Source organism: Bubalus kerabau, chromosome 1, assembly GCF_029407905.1.
Source record: "Bubalus kerabau isolate K-KA32 ecotype Philippines breed swamp buffalo chromosome 1, PCC_UOA_SB_1v2, whole genome shotgun sequence".
Lineage (NCBI taxonomy): Eukaryota > Metazoa > Chordata > Mammalia > Artiodactyla > Bovidae > Bubalus > Bubalus kerabau.
In genome coordinates, this window is record NC_073624.1 from 220,250,599 (window position 1) to 220,275,997 (window position 25,399).

Consider the following 25,399-nt stretch of genomic DNA (forward strand, 5'->3'; position numbering starts at 1 on the left):
ATGACTGACTGCAGTCAACCTTGCTCTTACTGTTTTAGTTTAGACTTCACCATTTGTGTTAGTCAAGACTCATAAGACTGCAAGTAATAGAATCTCAGCCTTAAATATTAACGAACAACAGAGGATCTTCAGAGACCTGAGTAAAGGCCCCAAATGATAAGACGGGAAAAAGGGTCACTGAGGGAACAGAGGCAACACAGGGAGCAAAAACCTTGCTAGAAAAAGAAAGGGAGGAGAGGAATCTTATAGTATTCTTAGATATGCAAGATTTCTTATTGAAATAAGAGTAGGGATGCTCTATAAAAAGCAACTCAGGAAACAAAAGCACTTGGGCAAGGAGCTATATCAGCCCAAGGATTTGGTTCAAAGACCCTTTTGGAAAGCCAGGTCTTACCAAACCAGAATTTAAGGCTTTTTCCCTCAGGTGGAAGTTTGACATGTGTTTTGGGTGTCTATTACTATGTAGTCAGTCACTTTAGTCGCTCAGTCTCATCCGACTCTTTGTGACCCCGCAGACTGCAACACACCAGGCTTCCCTGTCCATCACCAACTCCCGGAGTTCACTCAAACTCATGTCCATTGAGTCAGTGATGCCATCCAACCATCTCATCCTCTGTCGCCCCTTCTCCTCCTGCCTTCAATCTTTCCCAGCATCAGGGTCTTTTCCAGTGAGTCAGCTCTTCGCACCAGGTGGCCAAAGTATTGGAGTTTCAGCTTCAGCATCAGTCCTTCCAATGGATATTCAGGACTGATTTCCTTTAGGATGGACTGGTTGGATCTCCCTGCAGTAATACACATTCAGTTCAGTTCAGTTCAGTCGCTCAGTCGTGTGCAACTCTTTGCGACCCCAGGAATTGCAGCACGCCAGGCCTCCCTGTCCATCACCCAGAGTTCACTCAAACTCACGTCCATCGAGTCGGTGATGCATCCAGCCATCTCATCCTCTGTCGTCCCCTTTTCCTCCTGCCCCCAATCCCTCCCAGCATCAGGGTATTTTCCAATGAGTCAACTCTTGCATGAGGTGGCACGAAGAGTCAGCTCTTCAGCATGAGCTGAAACTGGAGTTTCAGCTTTAGTATCATTCCTTCCAAAGAACACCCAGGGCTGATCTCCTTTAGAATGGACTGGTTGGATCTCCTTGCAGTCCAAGGGACTCTCAAGAGTCTTCTCCCACACCACAGTTCAAAAGCATCAATTCTTCGGCACTCAGCTTTCTTCACAGTCCAACTCTCGCATCCATACATGACCACTGGAAAAACCATAGCCTTGACTAAACAGATCTTTGTGTAGTAAATTACCCTAAATTTTGCCATTAATGATTCTATAATTTGGCAGAACTTAGCCAGAAAGATGTGTCTCTGCTCGCTGGGGCTGGAGCATAGAGGATGACCTAGAGGGGGCTGGGCTGAGTCTGTGTGCTTTCTACCCTTGAATGGGATTTACACACTTTCCTTCTTGGCTTTCATATTTATAGCTGTCTAAAGGGATACTCTTGGTTTGGCTTACACCTGTATCACAGAGGAAGAAGCTATTTGGTTTGGCAGATTCTTTGGAAGGGAGAGGGAGGTAAGGGCATGACTGGCTGTCTCACTGCTGGGAGAGGTCAGGTGATGCACAGGCTGAGAAGTTACTCTCTTCATCTGTATGCAGTCCAGGCTTGGGCTTTTCCACTCCTACTGGCTTGATCTGACCCTTTTATTTCCCATGGAAGTTTAAGTTTTGTAGCATTCTGTCAGTTGTTTCAGTTTCAGTGAAATCTTATACTTCTGCTTCATTATAACAAGAAATTGTTCTTTCAAATGCAAAAATGAAACAAACAAAAAACCCCAAATGCATCTGGTGTCCTTTCCGCCTCCAGCTGCCTCCACATGGCCCCTCAGTGAGGCTGACTGGGGCCACACAGTGTGACAGCCTCAGGAGGTCTGGGCTCCTTTGGCATCAGAGTGCAAAAGTAGCAGCTCCCAGGCCTTCCTTACAAAAAAAAGAAAAGAAACAAAAAACTTTTCATTTAACTTCTAATTTTGAAAAAATTCCAGACTTTATAAAAGCTTTGCAGAAATAGTACAAGCAGTTCTGTGTACCTTTCACCCAGATTTCCCCAAACTTTATATAACTTCAGAGTAATGATCAGCCTGGCTTTTTCACTGCCCGGACTGACAAGTCTCAGCATGTCACTTCCATCACACTCTCTCAGTCAGAGAAGGCACAGGCCTATGCAGCAAAACTTCAGTGTGTGTGTGTGTGTGTGTGTGTGTGTGTGTGTGTGTGAGCTCATGTTCAGTGAAGCATTCTAAATAACAAAAGTCTTTCTAGGTTCTTGGGCATATGCCATAGTAACAAAACTATTTAAGGTGGCAGTTAAACACAGCAGCATCTCCAGTCTTATGTCAGAAAATAGGCCATCTGTCTTTTTAAGGAAAACTCTGTGAATTGGTTAGAAAGTCAGGAAGTCAGAGGTTTTTAAATTCTGTCACCAAAATTGAAATGGCTCCCACTCGGATACCTCAAATCATCAAAAGTGTCGGGTTGCCCAGCTTATCACTCTCCCAAGCTCATGGGAGATGTCACTCACCAATTCCAGCTCTATCTGCTCAGCCCAAATGTGGCTTCAGAAGCCTCCTTACCAAAGGGTCCTAGGCAGCAGCTATGAACAAGGCTTAAATTGTTTGTTAGGTAGGATGCGGCCATTTACCATTCCTTGTGCCCTCTTTCTTCAGTTCAGAAGAACTGTCTATCAGCAACTCCCGGAGTTTACCCAAACTCATGTACATTGAGTCGGTGATGCCATCCAACCATCTCATCCTCTGTCGTTCCCTTCTCCTCCTGCCTTCAATCTTTCCCAGCATCAGGGTCTTTTCAAATGAGTCAGCTCTTCGCATCAGGTGGCCAGAGTATCGGAGTTTCAGCTTCAACATCAGTCCCTCCAATAAAGACCCAGGACTGATCTCCTTTAGGAGGGACTGGTTGGATCTCCTTGCAGTCCAAGGGATTCTCAAGAGTCTTCTCCAACAGTTCAAAAGCATCAGTTATTTGGCGCTCAGCTTTCTTTATAGTCTAACTCTCACACCCATACATGACTACTGGAAAAACCGTAGCCTTGACAAGACAGGCCTTTGTTGGCAAAGTAACGTCTCTGCTTTTTTTTTTTTTTTTTTTTGTCTCTGCTTTTTAATACTGTCTAGGTTGGTCATAACTTTCCTTCCAAGGAGTAAGCATCTTTTAATTTCATGGCTGCAATCACCATCTACAGTGATTTTGGAGCCTTCCAAAATAAAGTCAGCCACTGTTTCCACTCTTTCCCTGTCTGTTTGCCGTGAAGTGATGGGACTGGATGCCATGATCTTAGTTTTCTGAATGTTGAGCTTTAAGCCAACTTTCTTATTCTCCTCTTTCACTTTCCTCAAGAGGCTCTTTAGTTCTTCTTCACTTTCTGCCATAAGGGTGGTATCATCTGCATATCTGAGGTTATTGATATTTCTCCCAGCAGTCTTGATTCCAGCTTGTGCTTCATCCAGCCTGGCATTTTGCATGATGTATTCTGCATATAAGTTAAAGAAGCAGGAATACAGCCTTGACATACTCCTTTTCCTTTTTGGAACCAGTCTGTTGTTCCATGTCCAGTTCTAACTGTTGCTTCCTGACCTGGATACAGGTTTCTCAAGAGGCAGGTCAGGTGGTCTGGTATTCCCATCTCTTGAAGAATTTTCCAGTTTGTGGTAGTCCACACAGTCAAAGGCTTTGGCATAGTCAATAAAACAGAAATAGATGTTTTTCTGGAACTCTCTTGCTTTTTCAATGATCCAACAGATGTTGGCAATTTGATCTCTGGTTCCTCTGCCTTTTCCAAAACCAGCTTGAACATCTGGAAGTTCACGGTTCACATATTGCTGAAGCCTGGCTTGGAGAATTTTGAGCATTACTTTACTAGCGTGTGAGATGAGTGCAATTGTGCGGTAGCTTGAGCATTCTTTGGGGTTGCCTTTCTTTGGGATTGGAATGAAAACGGACCTTTTCCAGGCCTGTGGCCACTGCTAAGTTTTCCAACTTTGCTGACGTATTGAGTGCAGCACTTCCACAGCATCCTTTAGTATTTGAAATAGCTCAACTGGAATTCCATCACCTCCACTAGCTTTGTTCGTAGTGAAGCTTCCTAAGGCCCACTTGCCTTCACATTCCAGGATGTCTGGCTCTAGGCCCTCTTTCTTAGAGATACTGAAATACAGAGAGGTTTAGTGACTTGCTGGGTGCTTGTGTTTTGACAAGGACCTAAGTCCTGAATCCAGGCTGAATGCATTTCCTCTTTACTGCATGCTGCTGCGATCCAGCACTGATCCGCAGCAGCCCTCAGACACCCATCCGAGGAAAGTACCTTCTTCTCAGCCTATTTCTTCCCCTGTCTCCCCCTCTGTTTCCTCCCTCCCCCTCGCCCCCCAGCCACAGAAAGAAACACAGAAAGCTGGTAGTTATAACAGGGATAACCACTTTCCTAGTAGACAGGTGGCAAGTGTGATAAAAGCTGAATTTAAATCCCCTTATTAGTGCTAGGACCTGGGTAGATGGGTTAACCTCTCAGATCTTTGAGTGTGCCTGCTTCCCCTTGTAAGCTTCAGGAAGGTGATCTTTTTCTCTCAGCCTCTGTTTCCACAGAACCTAGAACAGTGCTAACTCATGGTATACGCTCAGTAAATGTCTGCTGAATGGATGGAAATAACATCAGTTCGAAAGATGTTTGTGAATTCATGTTCCATTTCTGGTCCCCTTTCCCTTTGAGACTCTTCCCTTGCTATTTAACTGTCATAGGTCCAGATACTGGGGTTTTATTCATGTTCTTCTGGGTTAGGACTGACATTTGGCAATGTATGGATGTAAATGAAATCTGCTTCAGCAGAGTCCCTAGGATGTCCCCATGGAGTTCAGAAGGCTGATTGGCCTTTGCACGGGGTTTCTGAGCCTGTAAAGTGTGCCTGTTTTTGCTCTTTGTAATTTGAAGATGCAAAGGTGAGTGCTTGCGGGAGGAGAGCCCTACCCGGGTCACTGGCCAACCAGCCGGCCTGTCCCCAGTCCACAGTCGGTGCAGGCTGGCGGCACAGCCTGGTTTGCCTGCGCACCACCTTCATGTCTGATGCTGCTCTTTCAGCACAGGGGTAAACAAAGAAAGACTTGAACGATCCAGAATCTCTGCTAAGAAATTACAGCTGGCTTGTTTGAGCCATTTATGCTTTTTTTTTAAAATCAGAAACTCTGATGAGGCATATTTCATTGCCCCGGGAAGCCTTTCCAGGGTAAAGCCCAGCACAGTACCTTCTTCACCAGGTGTCAGATGACAGAATGTCCCAGCAAGGACTCTGCGTGGAGCCACCAAAAGCCACACTGGCTCAGGAATCTAGGTGGAGTCTCTCCAGTTCCCTGAGCTTCCGCTTCCTTATCTGTCATACTGTGATCGCGGGACTGAGGCGAAACATAAAGTCATATACTGTCCAGTGTACAGGCAGGGAGGACTCAGCACCCTCCCTTGGCCCACACCACTATTCTGAATTTTTGCTTGGGGGTGGATGGGGCTGCTGAAGACAGGAAGCTGTCAGGGGAAAGGTGGGGATCCCAGTTGGTGAGAGTCATTCCGGATCTCCCCGCCAGAATCCCCACCGGCCTGAGGCAGCCATGGGACCCTCAACTCCAGAGTCACGTCATCCGCCTTATAACTGGTCTCCCTCCTCCTGCTCTTGCCCCTGCTGTCTGCTTTCTCCCCCAGACCCTCTAGATGCTTCCCTTGTCACTCAGAGTAAAAACCAGTCCTTAGGTGACCAGCCAGGCCCTCCATGGGCAGGCTGCCACTATGCACTGCTCCAGTACTCCTTGGTATTTGTGGTATTTGCCGTTCCCTTCCCCTCTGCCTTTCTCTTTGCTCCGAAATCCACCCGGCCTGTGTTCTCTTGATTCTTGCTCAGCTGTCACCTAGTCAGAGAGGCCTTCCACCCACCTTCCCTCTCCCCACCGCATCAATCGTAACACCCTAGCCTGCACTCTCTCCCCACTCTGCCCGCCTCTTTTCCCTTCCCAGCACATTGCTCGCGGGTTCCTTGGCTGCCTTCGTCCTCCTGCTGGAACGTAGGTTGCTTGAAGGCAGGGCCTTTTGTACATCATGTTTTTTACTTGATTCCAAGGGTGTGTTGGCTGGCAGGCTGTCCCCTCCAGGGTCCTCTGCCTGCACAGGTGTCTCTGCAGCACCCTCCTTGTGACGTTACCTTGGGTTCCTCTCCCTTCTCATCTTCTCTGTATAGAATCCTGGGAGTGGCTCTGAGTTTTTGCTGTGGGTCAGACCTGGTGCTGAACACTGTATATCCTTCAGCTTTTAATTAGGGGACAGCTCCATGAGGTAGGTCTTATTAAAGAAGAGTTTGCCCAAGGTCAGAGCTAGTAAGTGGCAAGCAGTCATTCTAACACCATGTGTGACCTGAGACAGACCCAGTGACCACAAGGAGGAAGGTCTCTAGAAAGGGAGGAGGAAGAAGAGGATGAGCAAAGAAGGGGTATGAGATGGAGACAGTAAGGTGCCCAGAGCTGGCACAGTAGCTGGTAGTGAGTAGGGTTTCCAGAAAGAGCTATAGAAAGCATCAATCCCAGGGCCTGTCCAGACAAAGGCACAGAAATGGGGCAAAAGGGACAGCTGCCTGTGGTCTGGGCCAGCCTGAACACGCTCACCCCTTAACCAGGAGGGGGTGGGCTGCTTGTGGGGTCCTCCGGGGATTTGTGGCTCTTGACAAGGGCTGTGGCACCAGCTATTTCTCTCAGCACTGCAGACCTCCCCTCTCCCTGATGCAGGGGGGGCCAGGACTGCGGCCCACTGGGCTTTCAGCTTGCTCATCCTTACTTTGGAGAGAAAACTGCTCCTCCTTACTTTTGGTCATGGTCTCTTGGCTTCCATTTAGTTTGAGGCTTTGCTGCTGGCCTGGGTTTCTGTGTGATAGGCCAGAAGTTTTGATTTACCTGAAGATAAAGAGGTTTTGGGGAGAGCTGTTCCTCACCTAACCCTTGAGTGTGCCAGAGTAGAACCTATAAAAGTTAAGGGTTTAAACATTTCTTTTCCCTTCCTATTATTAGAATAAAGACCAACATTTCCAAAGGCCTTGAGAGGTCCTTCATGTTCTAGCCTTGCTAGCAGATTCTGTTTCCACTTCCTCAACCTCCCTAGGCCTCTCCTCCCGTATGGCTTTTGCAAATGGTGTTTCCTCTGTATGGCTTGCAAAATCATACCTTTCTTGACTCAGTGCGAGTAACTCTTATTAATCCTTCCCATCTCGCTCTTGCGTCGCATCAGTGACACTGAGTGGTACCTCACCCTCACTCCCCAGCGTAGCCTGGGTCAGCTCTCTGCCCTTCATAGCATGCTCTAGGTTTGTAATTTTACAGCCTTGGCTCTAGTTAGAGAATTAAGGTCTCCACCACTGTCCAAAAGTGTCCTGATTGCAGAGACCTTGAATAAATTGACTGACCCCTTGATTCCCCGGTGAGTACTTGAGTGATTAAAGATGAAGAGGAGTTTGAACATACACAGGAGAGAGGACAGAGTGAGTTTCTGGAGTAAGCTTTGTCAAGTTGTTAAACTTTAAACCTGAATTTGCAGAAAGGATCATTTACACCCCTTTCCCCTCCCTCGTGTAATTCATTTGTTGGTCTGGGCTCTGAGCAGGATATTCAGAGTCACGGGTGTGTGAATTATCAGAACTGAGAGGTGCAGCTTTGGGTCATTTTTGCTTCCACTGAGTGGTCTGGTCACTGAATATAGTAACAACTCTCATAGAAAAAAATTTTTTCCACTCGTAGTCCAGATACCCCATTATCTCAAATCATTTTTGTGTTCTCATTCGCCCAGCAGTTCTTGCTGAGATGCGCGTGTTGTCTGCACCTGGCGGCCACTGTCGTGTAGAGCCCGTTGTGTGTCGGGTCCCGTCCTCCACCCCACGTACCTGTATAAGCAGATTCCCTGTAGGGCAGGGTGTCTCACCCTTGGCACCTTGATATTTGGGTTGGATGGTTTTGGCAGGGGGAACACAGAGCTGCCCTGTGCACTGTGTGGTTGGCAGCATCCCTGGCCTCTGCCCACTATGTGCCAGTAGTATCCGCTCAGTTATGACAACCAGCAGTGTCGTCCAGACGTTACCAGATGTTCCTGAGGGGCTCAGATCACTTGCCTTTGAGAACCACTTCTATAGAGTCTTTCATATGAAAGCTGTAAGTTGGGCTTTTGAGCCCAGTGGACGAAAAGCTTTATCAGCAGCTAAAAAATTCATGACGTTTTTTTGGTGGCCAGCCCAGGAAAAAGCCTCCAGGAACCTGGAGCTTTAAAGAATTCACTCATGACTTCTTACTGGATAGACAAGCTTTGTTTCTGAGCCTCTCTGCAGGTGGGCCTGGAGAATCTGGGTGTCTGAAAGCAATTCCTAGGTTAAAACTAGCAGGACAAGAAGAGTTTGAGGCCAGTGTTCTTAGTTTTTGAACATTTAATATTAATTATTAATTGTTGAATAATTAATAAAAGCTAAATAAAAGAACGAATAGTTATCAAGTGGTTATGGTGTATCAGGCATTTTTATGAGTCAGCTCTTTTAGTCCTTGTAACAACCCTGTGAAATAGGTTTCTTACCATCCCCATCATACAGATCAGAGGTCCCCAAGCCCCGGGCCCCAGACTGCTGCCAGTCTGTGGTCTTTTAGGAACTGGGCCCCACAGCAGGTGGTGAGCAGTGAGTGAGTGAGTGAAGCTTCATCTGTATTTAAAGCCGCTCCCCACTGTTCACGTTACCACCTGAGCTCCACCTCCTGCCAGATCAGCCACATTAGATTCTCAAGTTCAGGCCCTACTGTGAACTGAACCTGCAAGGGATCGGGGTTGGGGGCTGCTTATGAGAATATGAGAATCGTCCCAAAACCATCCTCCTCGCCCCATCCATGAAAAATGAAAAATAATTGTCTTCCACGAAACTGGTCCCCAGTGCCTAAAAGCTAGGGACCACTGGTATAGATGAAGGAACTGAAGCAGAGAAAGCATGAACCTTGTTCATGGTCCTACAACTAGGAGGTTGTAGGGCTGAGATTCAGACCCACCAGTCTTAACCCCAAAGCCTGTGCTCCTCTGTGACTACTGAGCACCTAGTGAGGTACCCCATGCTGGGCTGGAAGCTCTATGGACATGGCTTTGATTCTTTCTATAGTCCTCCTGGGTAAGTTATCCCAGACCTTACAGTCAGGGAACCTGAGTCTTAGGCTGTGATGGCTTGACCATGGTTCCCCGGGGATCTGACCCAAAGCCTGACACGCTTCCATGTATCATTCGGCCTCCCATGAATGAATGTAAGTTTTTTTCTGTTTTTTTTTTTTTTTTTAATAACTTTGTCTTTCACTTTTCCTTGGAATCTCACCTCTTGCTCCAATAGTTGTTAAATGCCTTGTGTAATTTAGTGCCAAGCACTAAGTAAATGTTGCTGTTTCTAATTAGATCTTGTTCAGGTGTTTTGTGTATATTATCTTATTTAATCCGTACAGCAGTCCTGTGCTGGTGGTTTCCTATTTCAGAGATGCGGACACAGGTTCAGAGAGATGAATTTAACTGGCCTAAAGTCAGAGAGTAACTCCCTGAGCCTTGAATTGAACCCACGTCTGTCTGGTTTCAAATTGTGTTCTTAACTTGCATGCTTATTTACATTACATTAGAAAATGCCCTTGAAATACTTCAAAATATTAATAATATCTATAATAGTTTAAATATAAAATGTATAATATTCATAACAATAACATACATTGTTAACAGCAATGAAGAGGCAGGCTCACCTCTTCTCTCTGGGACCCTCAGTTGCAACTCTTCACAAAAGCAGATGAGACTAGTCTTTAGTGAGTGGGCTCTTGGCACCAGTTTTGATTCTGAGTCCCCAGGTTTGTGACCTCAGGCTTTGACTTGACAGATCTGCTCCGGTAGGCCTGCGCTTAAATGAAGCCCCATGCCCTGTCCCCCACTCCCTAGTGACAGCCCAAGGTCTGGGACGTGGCGTCACATGAAGACAGCCTGGTCACAAGGACACTGGGAGACCACAGGCTCCTAAAGATGGCCTTGGGCTTTTAATTCTTTTTGGATTTAGAGACACAGTCTGTTTTGGTCAAGTGCTTAATGCAAAACACTTTTGCTTTTTCAAAAGCCTTGGCCCGCCCAGCACTCAGGGGTAATGGAGTATAAAAGGGCGGCTGCTCTTTGCAGGTCCAGTCTGCTCAGCTGGCCAGGGGCATGTGGCAGGGGTTTGAAGTCCTGCCTGCCCCCAGACAACTCTGCCGCACTGCTTCCTCAGCCTCCCCCGCCCTCCAGATGCAGCTGGGGTTTTCTGCTCTAATACTGCTCTCATCCCGGAGAAGGCAATGGCACCCCACTCCAGTACTCTTGCCTGGAAAATCCTATGGACGGAGGAGCCTGGTGGGCTGCAGTCCATGGGCTCGCTGAGGGTCGGACACGACTGAGCAGCTTCACTTTCACTTTTCATTTTCATGCATTGGAGAAGGAAATGGCAACCCACTCCAGTGTTCTTTCCTGGAGAATCCCAGGGACAACAGAGCCTGGTGGGCTGCCGTCTACGGGGTCGCACAGAGTCAGACAAACGACTTAGCAGCAACTGCTCTCATCCAGTCTTGAAAGTTGACAAACGCCTTTCCTTCACATCTCACATAAGCCTTTTCAGTTAGGTTGGTATAAACAATGAGGAAATTGGTTTGGCGGGCAAGGAGAGGAAGGCTGCTTTTGGTGAAAGGTATCCAGGGAAACTGGGAGGCGCGGGTGGGCTTGGAGCCAGCACCAGGGTGTTGGGACTGCCCTGTGAGTGTGAGGCCATTAGAGTGGCAGGGTCTTTCCCTAGGATGAACCCTTCCAAACAGAAGTAAGACTAGCCTTGTTGAGAGGCGGCCCAGGCCCGAGCACAGGCCCTGAGGCTCTGCCTGCACCCGTGCTGCTGTGGCCCTGTGCCCACGGGCACCTGCTTCCCCGCAGTCAGTGTGGTTAGCCACCGGGGAAAAAATCTATATTCGGTTTACATTGTGGCTCCCCAGAGTTGAGATTCTCTAAAAGGTGGGATGCAACATGGGATGGTTGTAACTAAAATGCTGGCATTGAAGATGGTAAGGACTGACAGCCTCATTAGTGGATGAGGGCTTTGCCCAGCAGACGCTGACACGTGTGTGGGGATCAAGCCCAGTGTGGTCAGGGGCCAGAGTGGCTTTCTCCAAACCCTGACTTGGTGCCGCTTATCCAGAGCCCAGGCCGCTGCTCCTGGGGACAACCAGGTTCTCACACAGAAAAACATGGCTTTGTTTTTAAAGAACTTTTTAATTTACAGAAATAGCTCTTCTTTATAAAAAGTAATATGCCCATACTTTTGCTATCCAGAGACAATAGTTAACATTTTCATGTAAATCTTTTGGTCTGTGTTTAGTTCTTCATGATGCAGCCCTTTTGAAATTTGACTGTTATGTTCATCTCTGTCCAGGAGATCTATTTGTAGCTGATATAAATGCTGCATAAAAGTGTGGTTGGGTGTTCTGAGTTTTTTTCCTTCTTCTTAAATTCATTAAGTCTGTATCTCCTCAGCTGCATCTTGGCCCCATACAATGTGGGAGTCTTGTGAGCAGTGAGCAGTGGCTCTCAGTGAGGTCTCCATGCAGATGTCAGTCTCACCATGCTGACTTAATGCCTGCCCTCCACCCAGTCGCCAGAAGTGCCTTTCCTTCTAGCCCTTTATTTTTTTACAGTAACAGTAATACTTACAGTATATTATCCACTTACTTCGTGCCTGGCACTGTGCTGCTTTTCAAGTTAGTCATCTAATCTTTATAACAATCCCAAGAGGTGGGTGGTGGTATTGCCTCCATTTTTCAGATGAGCCACAGAGAAGTGAAGGGAAATAAGTGCATTTTATTGAAATGGGCTATTTTCGGTGTGGCAGGCTTAGCCCCAGAGCCAGTGAAGCCAGATCTGCAGCTGCTGGATTGGGCCGGGGGTGGGGCACTACAGGGATGAGGAGAGCCCAGCTCCTGCCCTGAGAGCTGGTCTCAAACCCACCGAGAACCGCCAGCGAGCGGATCGTGGCAGTATTAGTAGCCTGCCCTGGCCTTCTGGCTGTTCCACACTTGGCCTTGGCTCCTTGAGGGAGTGGCTTCCTCCTCCAGGAAATGCGTTTTCCTATCCACTCTTCTGGGAAGCCTTATCAGCTTGCAACCAGGAAGCTTGCTGCAGTGTGCTGTCAAGGCTGCCCACCCTTGTAGAGAAGATCAGGAGCGTTCAGGGTGGTATGGCTGTAGATGCCAACCCTTTTAGTTTCGAGAAGCCAGTACCGCTTGCCTCCTTGTCCCAGTGCTGGGCTTGGTGGCTTTTTCCTCAGATCTGTGGTGCGATGAAAAAGGTGACTCCCTCCCTCCGGCTGCCCTTACACATTCTCAGCCTTTTAGACTCTAGAGGTTTTCTGAAGCTGGAGAAGGGCAACCCCACCCCCCACGCACATGTACAAGTGCAGGCACACGCACACACTTTTCCTCTAGAGGTTATCCCTGGGTGTATGTGGTGACATGGAGAGCTTTGTTCTTGGGATCCCAGGCATCAGAGTCTTTTCCCAGGGACATGCCTGCTTCAAGACTGTAAATCAGAAATGGTCCAGGGAAGATTCTAGTGCCTTTCAATTGCATTTTCCTTAGGGGAAAAAAAGAATTCCATTAGATTTTCTTTTTGGTAGTGTCTTGATTCCCTCTGAGCTTTTCCATTTACCCCTGAAATAAGTCCATTTGGTAGCCTGGGATACCTTGTCAGCCTGGAGGATTTTAGAGTGGACCAGATTGCTTTTGAGTAAAAATGGATTTTTGCTTCTGAGAGTAGGCATATCATGGGTAGTTTATAAAGGATCAGTATTCCCCTCTCCACCCCAGTCCCTGTCCAGCACCCCGGGCAGCCGTGGGTAACCATGAATTCCTCACAGCTATGGGCGCAGTGCCCTAGGCCTACGGATCTGAAGGAAAGGCTCTCAGGAGGGTCCCCCTCTTGAGAAGGTGAAGCCTGGGGCTGTGGGGCCCACTCTCCCCAGCCCAGCCAGGCCTGGCATCCTGAGCTGTTTGTGCTGGCTTCACTCATTCCAAGATATCCTCCTAGTCACATGGATTCCTTCTGGGATAGAGTGATGGCCCTGATACCCTCAACCATTTCAGAGAAGTTCAGGATGAGCCAAGATCTCTCGAAGGATTTAAATTGACCAAAGTGAGAGTGGCACCTTCCTTCAGAACTTGAGACTGACAGGATATTCATATCTTTTCTTAGTCGCACTCTGCCATTGCTTCAGAGAGGAGCCAGCTGAGGCTGTATCTGAGCTTGCCTGCAAGGCCAGCTACAAACAGCTTTTCCAGCTGAGGTAAAAGGTGCAAGACACCTTTTGTTCAGTCCTCCATTCATTCACTCATTCATTCCATGTCTCCTGTACCTCAGGTCTGTGGAGTAGACTCGGGGCGTGGTTAGTAACGTTGGCGTGTGCAGCATAGAATCGGGAGCTAAGGGTCACCAGACTTCATCTTGGAGACCTAAAGGAATTCCTCCTGGACTGGGCATTTCCACTTTGCGGGCCTAGTGGAAGGGGCAGGAGAGTGAGGGGCTGGTAGGAGGATTCTTGGGGGTCGCCGGCTCCAGCTGCTGCTGTGGTGGGGTGGGGGGTCGTGGGGATGCCTAGTGGTTGTGCCTCATTAGGCGGCTGTGCCCCCTGCCTTCCTGGGTCATTGCCCAGCAGCCTGGCATCCACAAGGAGGGGGTCTAGGCAATACTTAACGGAAATAGACACCTCTTTTACCCGATTTCCACATCACTTGGTTGTTCTTCAAAAACCTCAGTTCATCAGGTAGAAGGAGAAGCTGTCTGTAGGCTCTCCTAGCAGCTTCACATAATGCCAGGGCCACTTCCAGCTGTCTTGGCACCTCTGTCCTTCAGGTCTCTGTCTTGAGAGTAGTAATGGCAGCTGACAAAAACTTCGAGCCTGCTGTATACTAGGTGGTTAGTGTGGCTTAACTAAGTCCCCGGGACGAGGTGCTGTTATTATTCCCATCTCACAAGCGAGAAAACCAAAGCTGAGAGAGGTGGTCACCCTTCAAAGTGGCACGTAGAGTGGACCCTGGGGTACCCGACTCTACAACCGCCTTTCCTCATCCCCACAGGGTTCCTTGGTGCGCTGTTAGGAGGCCAGGGTCTGTTTGTGTGGTGACCTCGGGGTGCTCCTGACTCAGGACGACAGCTGGGCAACAGGAGGGGGCCCTCGGCCGAGGGGGCTGGGCTTTCTGACTTTGCTGAGAGGCCTTGCGTTCTCCAGACCAGCAGGTCTATGAATAAACCTGCCACTTTGGGCAACTGAACCCTGCTCAGCAGATGGGGAGCAGTCAGCTGCCTCCGTCACTCTTGACACAATGGGGCTCCCTTTGTACCCGCTCCATCACCAGGTCTCACCTCACCTAGCTTCCCACCTCAGCCTTTCATGGCAAGGATTAGCCTGTCGCTTCCTGTTTCACTGGAAAGGTGGTTGGTCACGATGTTGGGAGACTTTTTGGATCTAGCTTCAGTGACAAGCTGGCTAGAACTATTAATATTAATAGTAGAGTTGACCATGGAAAGAAGCTTTTCTATGGGCCAGGTTCCCCCTCTGCCCGCCTTTCTCCACTAGGGACGTCTCTGGCCTCACATTTGCCGAGGGGCACATCTCAGCAGGTTGGGTGGTGGTTTTCAGGGCCCTTCCTGGTTGACTTCTGGGTGGATGCTGGGTTGTGGCAGTTACAGAGCAGGAGGAACTGTTGGGGATTACTCGGCAGAGCCCAGGGGCCCCTCACAGTTCTTTCCATATCTACAAGGACAACCTTTGTTGCTGGGAAATGGCTGGTGGTGTGCTTCAGGTAGTAGAGGCCTGTGGAGGAGACAGTCGTTACAAGTGAGGTTTGCCTTGCTGAAATCACCACTCAGCGTGCTCACTGAGAGTGGTCATCCTGTCCCGCCCCGCCCTAGAGGTCACTGTGTACCAGGGCTCTGCACTGGAGTGCATTCAGGTGAAAACCCAGCTATTTTTACTGTCGCCAAATTAAGCTTGACCAAGGAGGAAGAAATCAACCTGGGGCATTTTGCATAAATATATCTGCTAGGACTGTTAATCAATAACGTAGGAACCTGGTACCTGCAGAAGCCAGTTGTGGTCTGTATACGTAAGATAAAGATACACTTGGTGTTCGATAAAAAACAATAGGGTGGTGTTTGCCTTGTGAGAAAATGCAGCAAGACCTATTTGAATGAGACTCCCGAGGCCGGTGCTCAACGTGAGTCAGGCTAACATTGCCGATAGCAGAGGGGCCTGTGCCCGTCTGTGCCTGGACACTAATGGGAAGGGCCCAGCAGTGACCTCCATGCTGATCTCTGTCCATCTGGGCCTGTTCCAAAGAGCCAGTTCAGTTCAGTCACTCAGTCGTGTTCGATTCTTTGCGACCCCATGGACTGCAGCACACCAGGCTTCCCTGTCCATCACCAACTCCTGGAGCTCGCTCAAACTCATGTCCATCGAGTCAGTGATGCCATCAAACCATCTCATCCTCTGTTGTCCCTTTCTCCTGCCCTCAATCTTTCCCAGCATCAGGGTCTTTTCCAGTGAGTCAGCTCTCCATATCAGGTGGCCAAAGTATTGGAGTTTCAGCTTCAGCATCAGTCCTTCCAGTGAACACTAAGGACTCATCTCCTTTAGGATTGACTGGTTGGATCTCCTTGCAGTCCAAGGGACTTTCAAGAGTCTTATCCAACATCACAGTTGAAAAGCATCAACTCTTTGTCATTCAGCTTTCTTTACAGTCCAACTCTCACATCCATACATGACTTAGGGAAAAACCATAGCTTTTACTAGACGGCCCTTTGTTGGCAAAGTAATGTCTCTGCTTTTTAATATGCTGTCTAGGTTGGTCATAGCTTTTCTTCCAAGGAGCAAGAGTCTTTTAATTTCATGGCTGCAGTCACCGTCTGCAGTGATTTTGGAGCCCCCCAAAATAAAGTCAGCCACTGTTTCCATTGTTTCCCTGTCTATTTGCCATGAAGTGATGGGACTGGATGCCATGATCTTAGTTTTCTGAATGTTGAGTTTTAAGCCAACTTTTTCACTCTCCTCTTTCACTTTCACCAAGAGGCCCTTTAGTTCTTCACTTTCTGCCATAAGGGTGGTGTCATCTGCATATCTGAGGTTATTGATATTTCTCCTGGCAATCTTGATTCCAGCTTGTGCTTCATCCAGCCTGGCATTTCTCATGATGTACTCTGCATATAAGTTAAAGAAGCAGGGTGACAATATACAGCCTTGACGTACTCCTTTCCCGACTTGGAACCAGTCTGTTGTTCCATGTCCAGTTCTAACAGTTGCTTCTTGACCTGCATACAGATTTCTCAGGAGGCAGGTCAGGTGGTCTGGTATTCCCATTTCTTGAAGAATATTCCACAGTTTGTTGTGATCCACACAGTCAAAAGCTTTGGCGTAGTCAATAAAACAGAAGTAGATGTTTTTTCTGGAACTCTCTTGCTTTTTCAATGATCCAGTGGATGTTGGCAATTTGATCTCTGGTTCCTCTGCCTTTTCTAAATCCAGCTTGAACATCTGGAAGTTCTCAGTTTACGTACTGTTGAAGCCTGGCTTGGAGAATTTTGAGCATTACTTTGCTAGCATGTGAGATGAGTGCAATTGTGTGGTAGTTTGAGCATTCTTTGGCATTACCTTTCTTTGAGATTGGAATGACAACTGACCTTTTCCAGTCCTATGGTCACTGCTGAGTTTTCCAAGTTTGCTGGCATATTGAGTTCAGCACTTTCACAGCATCATCTTTCTGGATTTGAAATAGCTCAACTGGAATTCCATCACCTCCACTAGCTTTGTTCATGATGATGCTTTCTAAGGCCCACTTGCCTTCTCATTCCAGGATGTCTGGCTCTAGTCCAGTCATCACACTATCATGGTTATCTAGGTCATGAATATCTTTTTTGTATAGATCTTCTGTGTATTCTTGCCACCTTTTCCTAATATATTTTGCTTTTGTTAGGTCCATACCATTTCTGTCCTTTATTGTGCCCATCTTTGCATAAAATGTTCCCTTGGTATCTCTAATTTTCTTGAAGAGATCTCTAGTCTTTCCCATTCTGTTGTTTTCCTCTATTTCTTTGCATTGATTGCTGAGGAAGGCTTTCTTATCTCTCCTTACTATTCTTTGGAACTCTGCATTCAGATGCTTGAATCTTTCCTTTTCTCCTTTGCCATTTGCTTCTCTTCATTTCTCAGCTATTTGTAAGGCCTCCTCAGACAACCATTTTGCCTTTTTGCATTTCTTTTTCTTAGGGATGGTCTTGATCATTGCCTCCTGTACAGTGTCACAAACCTCTGTCCATAGTTCTTCAGGCACTCTGTCTATCAGATCTAATCCCATGAATCTATATGTCACTTCTACTCTATAATCGTAAGGGATTTGATTTAGGTCATACTTGAATGGTCTAGTGGTTTTCCCTACTTTCTTCAATTTAAGTCAGAATTTGGCAATAAGGAGTTCATGATCTGAGCCACAGTCAGCTCCCGGTCTTATTTTTGCTGACTGTATAGAGCTTCTCCATCTTTGGCTGCAAAGAGTATAATCAGTCTGATTTCTGTATTGACCATCCGCTGATGTCCTTGTGTAGAGTCTTCTTTTGTGCTGTTGGAAAAGGGTGTTTGCTATGACCAGTGCATTCTCTTGGCAGAATTCTAGTAGCCTTTGACCTGTTTCATTTTGTATTCCAAGGCCAAATTTGCCCTTTATTCCAGGTATCTCTTGACTTTCTACTTTTGCATTCCAGTCCCCTATGATGAAAAGGACATCTTTTTTGGGTGTTAGTTCTAGAAGGTCTTGTGGGTCTTCATAGAACCATTCAACTTCAGCTTCTTCAGCATTACTGGTTGGGGCATAGACTTGGATTACTGTGATATTGAATGGTTTGCCTTGGAAACAAACAGAGATCATTCTGTCATTTTTGAGATTGCACCCAAGTACTGACCCAGGAGAAGGGAGCAGTGACTCCACAAGAGACTGACCTAGACTTGCCTGTGAGTGTCCAGGAGTCTCCGGTGGATGCCTGGCTCAGCAGTGGCCTGCTGCAGGGTCGGGGCCATTGAGTGTAGCAGTGCGTGCGTGGGACCTTTTGAAGGAGGTCACCATTATCTTCATCACCTCCACCATAGTTTGGTCTCAGGTCAAATAACAGGGAGAGCACACAGCCCCACCCTTCAACAGAAAATTGCGTTAAAGACTTACTGAACGTGGCCCCACCCATCAGAACAAGACCCAGTTTTCCCCACAGTCAGTCTCTCCCATCAGGAAGCTTCCATAAGCCTCTTCTCCATATCCATCAGAGGGAAGACAGAATGAAAACCACAGTCACAGAAAACTAACCAAACTGGTCACATGGACCACAGCCTTGTCTAACTCAGTAAAACTATGAGCTGTGCTGTGTGGGGCCACCCAAGACGGGTGGGTCACGGTGGAGAGGTCTGACAGAATGTGGTCCACTGGAGAAGGGAATGGCAAACCACTTCAGTAATCTTGCCTTGAGAACCCCATGAACAGTTATGAAAAGGCAAAAAGATACGACACTGAAAGATGAACTCCCCAGGTCAGTAGGCGCCCAGTATGCTTCTGGGGAAGAGTGGAGAAATAACTCCAGAAATAATGAAGAGACGGAGCCAAAGCAAAAACAACACCCAGTTGTGGATGTGACTGGTGATGGCAGCAAGGTCCGATGCTGTAAAGAGCAATATTGCATAGGAACCTGGAATGTCAGGTCCATGAATCAAAGTAAATTGGAAGTGGTCAAACAGGAGATGGCAAGAGTGAACGTCGACATTTTAGGAATCAGTGAACTAAAATGGACTGGAATGGGTGAATTTAACTCAGAAGACTACTGTGGGCAGGAATCCCTTAGAAAAAATGGAGTAGCTGTCATAGTCAACAAGAGAGTCCAAAAAGCCAGCTCCCCTCTGATGAACCTCTTTTTTTTCCTGCAATGGCACCCCACTCCAGTACTCTTGCCTGGAAAATCCCATGGACGGAGGAGCCTGGTAGGCTGCAGTCCATGGGGTCGCTAAGAGTCGGACACGACTGAGCGACTTCACTTTCACTTTTCACTTCCATGCATTGGAGAAGGAAATGGCAACCCACTCCAGTGTTCTTGCCTGGAGAATCCCAGGGACGGGGGAGCCTGGTGGGCTGCCGTCTCTGGGGTCGCACAGAGTCGGACACAACTGAAGCGACTTAGCAGCAGCAGCAGTGCCTGAAACCAAAAAAAAAAAAATTTTCCTAGTTCTGTTTAGCATCCAAAATCATGGCAGTTGTTTTCTTATATTCAGGGGCAGCGATGTTGGGAGTTTGTGGGTTCTGAGTCTATTTCTGTTCTCTTACCTTTTCTCTCATCACTTGTTCCCCCGATTGCCTGGTTCTAAGCGTCTTTCTTGCTGCTCAGCAGGCTGTGAAATAACAGATCCTGCGGTCAGGCCCCATCACCACCACTCCCTCCTTGGGAGTTCAGGCCATGATGACTCTTACCAGTCAGGAGAGGTCGGGGCTGGAACACAGCTGGGCCAGCCTACAACACTGCCTGTTTGTAAGTGAGCCGCTCAAAGCCCGCGTTTCTCTAGGTTTTCTTGTGAAGGAAGGAACGCAAGGACAGGGCAGTAATGGGCTGGCATTCCTGTCTCTTCAGCTCACCAAAAGGCCTTGTCCAGGCTCTCTGGTGATTACTGGTGCCCCCAGCATGGCGTGCCAGTGCGCTTCCTCAGCTGGCTCGTGGGCTTTTCCGTCCAGGCTGTCTGTGAGCCGCCTGAGTCAGGCCCGGTGTCCTTTATTCCCAGACTCCCCTGCAGAGTTGGCCATGTCAGGGAAATGAGAAGTGAGCGTGTGGGCTGGGAGGGACCCTGAGCAGTGTCTCTGTCTCCTCTGGCACATCCTCTGTCTGTGAGGTCCGGCTGGAGCGTTCTGGAGGGGTCTTCGGGCCAGAGGGTGGGCAGGCACCTGACTGGCAGAGCATCCCTCCTCTGAGGGGTGGCAGGATCCACCATACCACCAGCCCAGGAGAATGGCCACAGCTGCTGGCGCAGAACGGCCCTGGGGCACCAGCCCACAGAGCTTTGCCTGCTGGGAAGCAAAGCTCTGATCCGTATCCCTTTCCCCAGGTGTTGATATGCTTGGAACCCTCTCAAATAAGCAGAGGATGAGAGTGTAGGCTTTATCGTTTTAACCACTCTTAAGTGTACAGTACGGGTGGCAGTGAGCCTGTTGACATTATTGTGCAGCCGTCACCACCATCTGTATCCAAAACTTGGTTCATCACCCCAAACTAGAACTCCTTACCTGCTAGCCCCTGGCAACCACCATCCCACTTCCTGTCTCTACGAATTTGACTCCTTTAGGTACCTCATGTAGCAGGAGTCTTACAGTATTTGTCCTTCTGTGACTGGCTTACTTCACTTAGCAAAATGTCTTTAATCCATGTTGTGTCATATGTCAAAATTCCTTTCTTGGATTGAAGAGTATTCCATTGTATGTGTAAACCGTGTTTTGTTTATCCTTTCGTCCACCGGTGGATACCTGGGTGGCTTCCACCTTTTGGTAATGCAAATACGCTGCTGTGGACATAGGTGTGCAAATACCTGTCCAAGCGCCTGCTTTCAGTTCTTTTGAGTAGGAGTTGTAAAGCACAGGAGAAGGATGTCTTTGAAGGTCAGTTTCTGATGACTCACCCTTCTCCACTGAGAGCTGGGCTTATGGGCCAAAAGGAAGCTTTACTCATGGCCTAATTTTAGACTATAACGCAACCACCACTGGTCACTCATAACATCAGGCTTCCTTTTGATATTTGATAGGATTTCACAACATGTTAAAATTCCAGTTTTATGTATTAGCTTTTGTTGACTACACTTAGCTGGCGACTCCCTTGTGATTGTGGCAGCCCCTTGTCACTCAGTGGTGGGCATTGACCCTCGGCAGTGCGCTTCCTTACAGCTGGCTTGTTCCAGGGGTGCAGGCTCTTGCTGACTTCGCCCCTCCTCACCCGAGTTGAGCTGGTCTTCTGGCCTTGTCCCCACCCCTGGCTCCGTCTTGGGACCCAAAACCCTGAGCCTCTGCCAGCTGAGAATATTGAAGTCACTTGTCTTCAACTCCCAGCAGCTTTGGGCAGTCATGGTGTTATCCCCCAGGTCTACTGGTTCTCATCATCTGTTTTTATTTGATCCGGTTTTCTTACACAACATTTAGCATTATTCGAATTATATGTCATTTTTTCCCCCAGGAAAATAAAATGCTTTTCTGAAACAGCTTGGCATTTGGAGTTGCCACAGGAAGTGGTCTTCCCCGCACCAGCTTAGACCAGCCTGAGGCCCACGGTGTTGGTGAGGTGGACACATCCAGGGATGACAGGCCTTCAGCGGATTCACCTGTCCTGTCGTGGGTCCCTCGACCTCTAGAGGAGACTTCTTTGGCCAGTGCCCATCTGTATTTGCCAGACCAGTTAGGAAGTGGACATGGGAGCACTGGGAGAAGACCTGCTCCCTGCACTCGAGGACCTTTATAGTCCTTTATAGTCTGTTAATAGCTATGGCACTCAGAAACCCTGAGGATAAACCAGCCATTTCTGAGGCAGTCCTGTTTTCTTACCTGTTCCAGCGCTTCAGGTAAACAGAAAGCACTGCTGGCCCACAAAGGGAAAGGCCGAGCTCTTAGCCCCAGGCTGCGTTCTAGACACTGACTGACTACTGCGCAAGCAGCCTCCCCTTTTCATCTGAGGACTGCCCTCGGGCCTGTCTCTGTCTCTGCTTGGTATTTCTCAGACCAAGGTTTCTGAATGATTGTACTGATAGGTGATAGCAGCAGATCCGCGTCAGAAAGATCTGGGTTGGGCTGGACCAGGTCGGAAAGGCTTCTGGGAGACGCAGGGAGCCCCAGGTGAGGGTGCTGTCCTGCAGGCGGCCATTCTAGTCTCCTGAGGGTTGCCTTATTTGGCTCTGGTTTTAGATGCTGGAGGAAGAAGGGAGGAGTTTACCTTCAAACAAACAGATAAGATGCTTCTCAGAGCGTCTGAAAGATCTGTGTGTTGAGTCGAAGGGGAGAGCCTTTCACATAGTAACCCAACCTTGAGCACTATCTCTGGCCTGACCCTGGGAGGAGCCTGCAAGTGGATCAGGCCACTATTCCTGGCGCTGACGTGGAGCACAGGGGCACTTCTCTGCCCTGGGGCAGGCGAGCAGTTCTCTGGCAGAGAGAGGAGGAGAGTAAGCTGTTCATGGGGTGCACAGCCAGACCTGGGAGGGGGGCTGGCATCTCTGCTCAGGTGTCACAGGCTGGATGGGAAGGTGGATGACTGGCAGGTGGTCTGGGAGGTCCTGTGCCACCCACTGTGGACTCTCCCGCTGGGTCAGTGCCCGGGTCTCAGCAGGCGGGGTGGGTTGTCGCTGGCCGCGGGTCTGGCAGTCAGGACGCAGGTCTGTCTCTGGTCCTTGGGTTACACCTTGTACTGTTGTCCTGTTTATTCCCCTGCTAACCAGGTCCCTCTTCTGTCCCAGGCTCCCTGTCCTGGACTCGCTCTGAACTTCCCAGAGTCGCACCTCCCTAACCCTGAACTTGGGCTCTGATGCCTTGTGGTTGGTTGAGGCCGAAGGAAAAGTGACAGGGAATGACAGAGAGAGAGAGAGAGTGTGAGTGTGTGTGTGTGTGTGTGTGTGTGTGTGTGTGTGCGCGCGCGCGCCTAAGTTGGGGTGAGAGCAGGGCCTAGAATTGCGGGCAGCTCTCCTCCAGCAGTCTTCCGTCCTGCTGTGGGGGCCGCGGAGGTGGGGGCCTGACTCTGTTCTGCCACTCCCCTCCTCCGGGCTTTGGGCACACCCTCCCTCCGGCGGGACCTGTTACCCTCTGCACAGTGAAGGACTAGGTGACCTTGCAGGCCCTTGGCTCCCAGAACAGCCTGTAACTGCCTCCTGGCCTCTGGTTTATTTCTGAGTCCGGGTGAGCCCCCGAACCCCTTCTCTCTACCTGTGTGTAGGCCACCTCTTTAGTCAGTCCTGGGAGGGGTCTCCCTGAGAGTCAGTCATTTTAACATGGTAATAACACCAATGAGCATTTATTGAATAGTGACAATGTGCTGGGCACTGTGCACGTCTAATCTCCTTTTTTCCCTGCAACCCTGTCGGGTATAGATTACTGGTGTCACTCTTATTTTACAGCACAGGAAGCTGAGGCTAAGAGAGGTTGTCACCTGTTTGTTACATGGCCAACCAGTAGATAAGCCTATATTTAAATCCAATTTGATACATCTTATTAAAAATCTCTGTTCTGAAATTCTAATTGTGGTCTCTCACTAAATTGGAGCAGAGTGTCTGGGAATTGAGACCTGGACTGGGGCAGCCATATCTGATAGGGAAGTTTCTGCCCTGCTTCTCTGAACTTCCCCATCTCTGAAATCTGATGAGAACTCACTGCCTACTTACCCCACTCCTACTCCTGTTCAACCTCGGGTTCCTAGGAAGAGACACTGGAACCTCTGGGGCTGCTTTGGGGGGGACAGGGGTCTGTGCTGGGGGGCTGGGTCTGTGCTGGGGGGCCGGGTCTGTGCTGGCGGGGGGCGGGGGCAGGTCTGTGCCGGGGGGCTGGGTCTGTGTGGGGGCTCTGCTGAAGTGGTGGGAGCAGAAAGATCTTGATGTTGGCACTCAAAGCAGTGTATGAGAGGGGAGCCAGGAGGGGTGGTGAGGGACCTGAAGGCGGTCCCTGGCAGATCACGGGCTCCCCGGGGTTTGTAAGGCTAGACCGACTTTACCTGCTCCTCGGCGCCCTTTATGCCAGACCAGGCTCAGGTGGGCTCCTGACTCCCTCCTGCCCAAACCCGGAGTGGAAGAGAAGAGGCTGGGGTTGGTTTGGGAAATGCCAGCAACTCCTGTCACTGGAGAGGGAAGAGTGCAAAAGGAACCCTGGAAGCGGGGCTGTTGGGGACCTGGTATGGTGGCGGGTTTTCTGGCTCATGGGGCCCAGCCTTAGGAATTGCACCAGCGTGAGGACCCCCTGGTCTCCAGGCTCCTTGTGGGGGGAGTGGTGATCTGATCCAGCCGCTGCTTGCCAGGTTGGCCCAGCAGAAACCCTAGCTTGTGCCTGGGGCTGAGTCAGCAAGGCCTGAGGGAAATCAGAATTGCGTTGAAGGCAAATCTGATGGGTCAAACTCCAGGTCATAGGGGCCACCAGGCCCAGCTGTGGAGGGAGCAGCATCACTGGGACCACAGGTTAGGGGAGCTGGGCCGAGGGTGGTCTGTAGGTGATCGTGACACTGGGGAAGACATCCGGGACTGAGGCCAGCGCCACCAGGGAACCCGGATCAGTCGATGCCAGCTGCCCCCAGAGAAAGCCCCAGAGCTAGCACAGTGGCAGAGGCGAGGGGGGGTCTAAGCTGTGCTGAACCTGGACAGCCCTCCCTCCTGCCCACAGGACCCCAGCAGTGGCATGGAGGAGCAGCAGCTTTGAGTGGGACTTTGGAACTGGACGAGCCTGGATTTGAGAAAAACATAAAATGCAAAAGCAGAGTAAAAGCCCCTCCCCCCCCACATTCTGACCTTTGTTTCTTATATTCTTTCAGATATCTGTCTGTATGTCTGTGTGTATGTGTATCCTTTTCATTGTACAAACATAACAAGCACACTGCTGTATACCTTGCTTTTATCCTTTGCTTAATTTATTGGCAGGATGGAAGAACCATCTCCTTCTTCTTAATGGCCATTTAGTATTCTATTCTATGGGATGTATTAGCTTACCTAGTCAGTCTCCAGGTGATGGACATCAAGGTTGTTGGTAGCTTGGGGTTATTTTGATACAGCCGCAATCACAATGTACACACATTTTTGAACAATGAAACAATTGTTTCTATAGAAAAACCCTAGATACAGATTTTGTGGGTCAAAACTCTATGCAGCACCCTCCCCCCCACACACACACATTCTCTTTCAAAGGGCTTCTATAAATTCACACTCCTGCAAACTGTTTGAGAGTTACAAATGATAGTAACAGAGCTGTTGTGAGGATTAAATGAGACAATGTGTAAAGCTTTCAGTCAGTGCCTGCCGTATCTGGCTGCAGGGCGGGCCTCACCACAAACTTTAACTTTGTCCAGGCAGGTACTGGGTCGTGTTTGGTGGTCAGCTTGGGGAAGGGGAGGTGGCAGGCAACAGTGATCTGACAGCTGACTTCGCTGGTGGCTCAGACGGTAAAGCGTCTGTCTACAATGCGGGAGACCTGGGTTTGATCCCTGGGTCGGGAAGATCCCCTGGTGAAGGAAATGGCAATC

The 25,399-nt window shown here is 48.9% G+C and overlaps 1 protein-coding gene across 3 annotated transcripts in view; it reads left to right on the forward strand.

Moving 5' to 3' along the window:
• CYSTM1 (cysteine rich transmembrane module containing 1) overlaps positions 1–25,399 on the forward strand; it is a 78,147-nt gene that overhangs the window by 40,704 nt on the left and 12,044 nt on the right. The gene's annotated exons all lie outside the window — the stretch shown is intronic.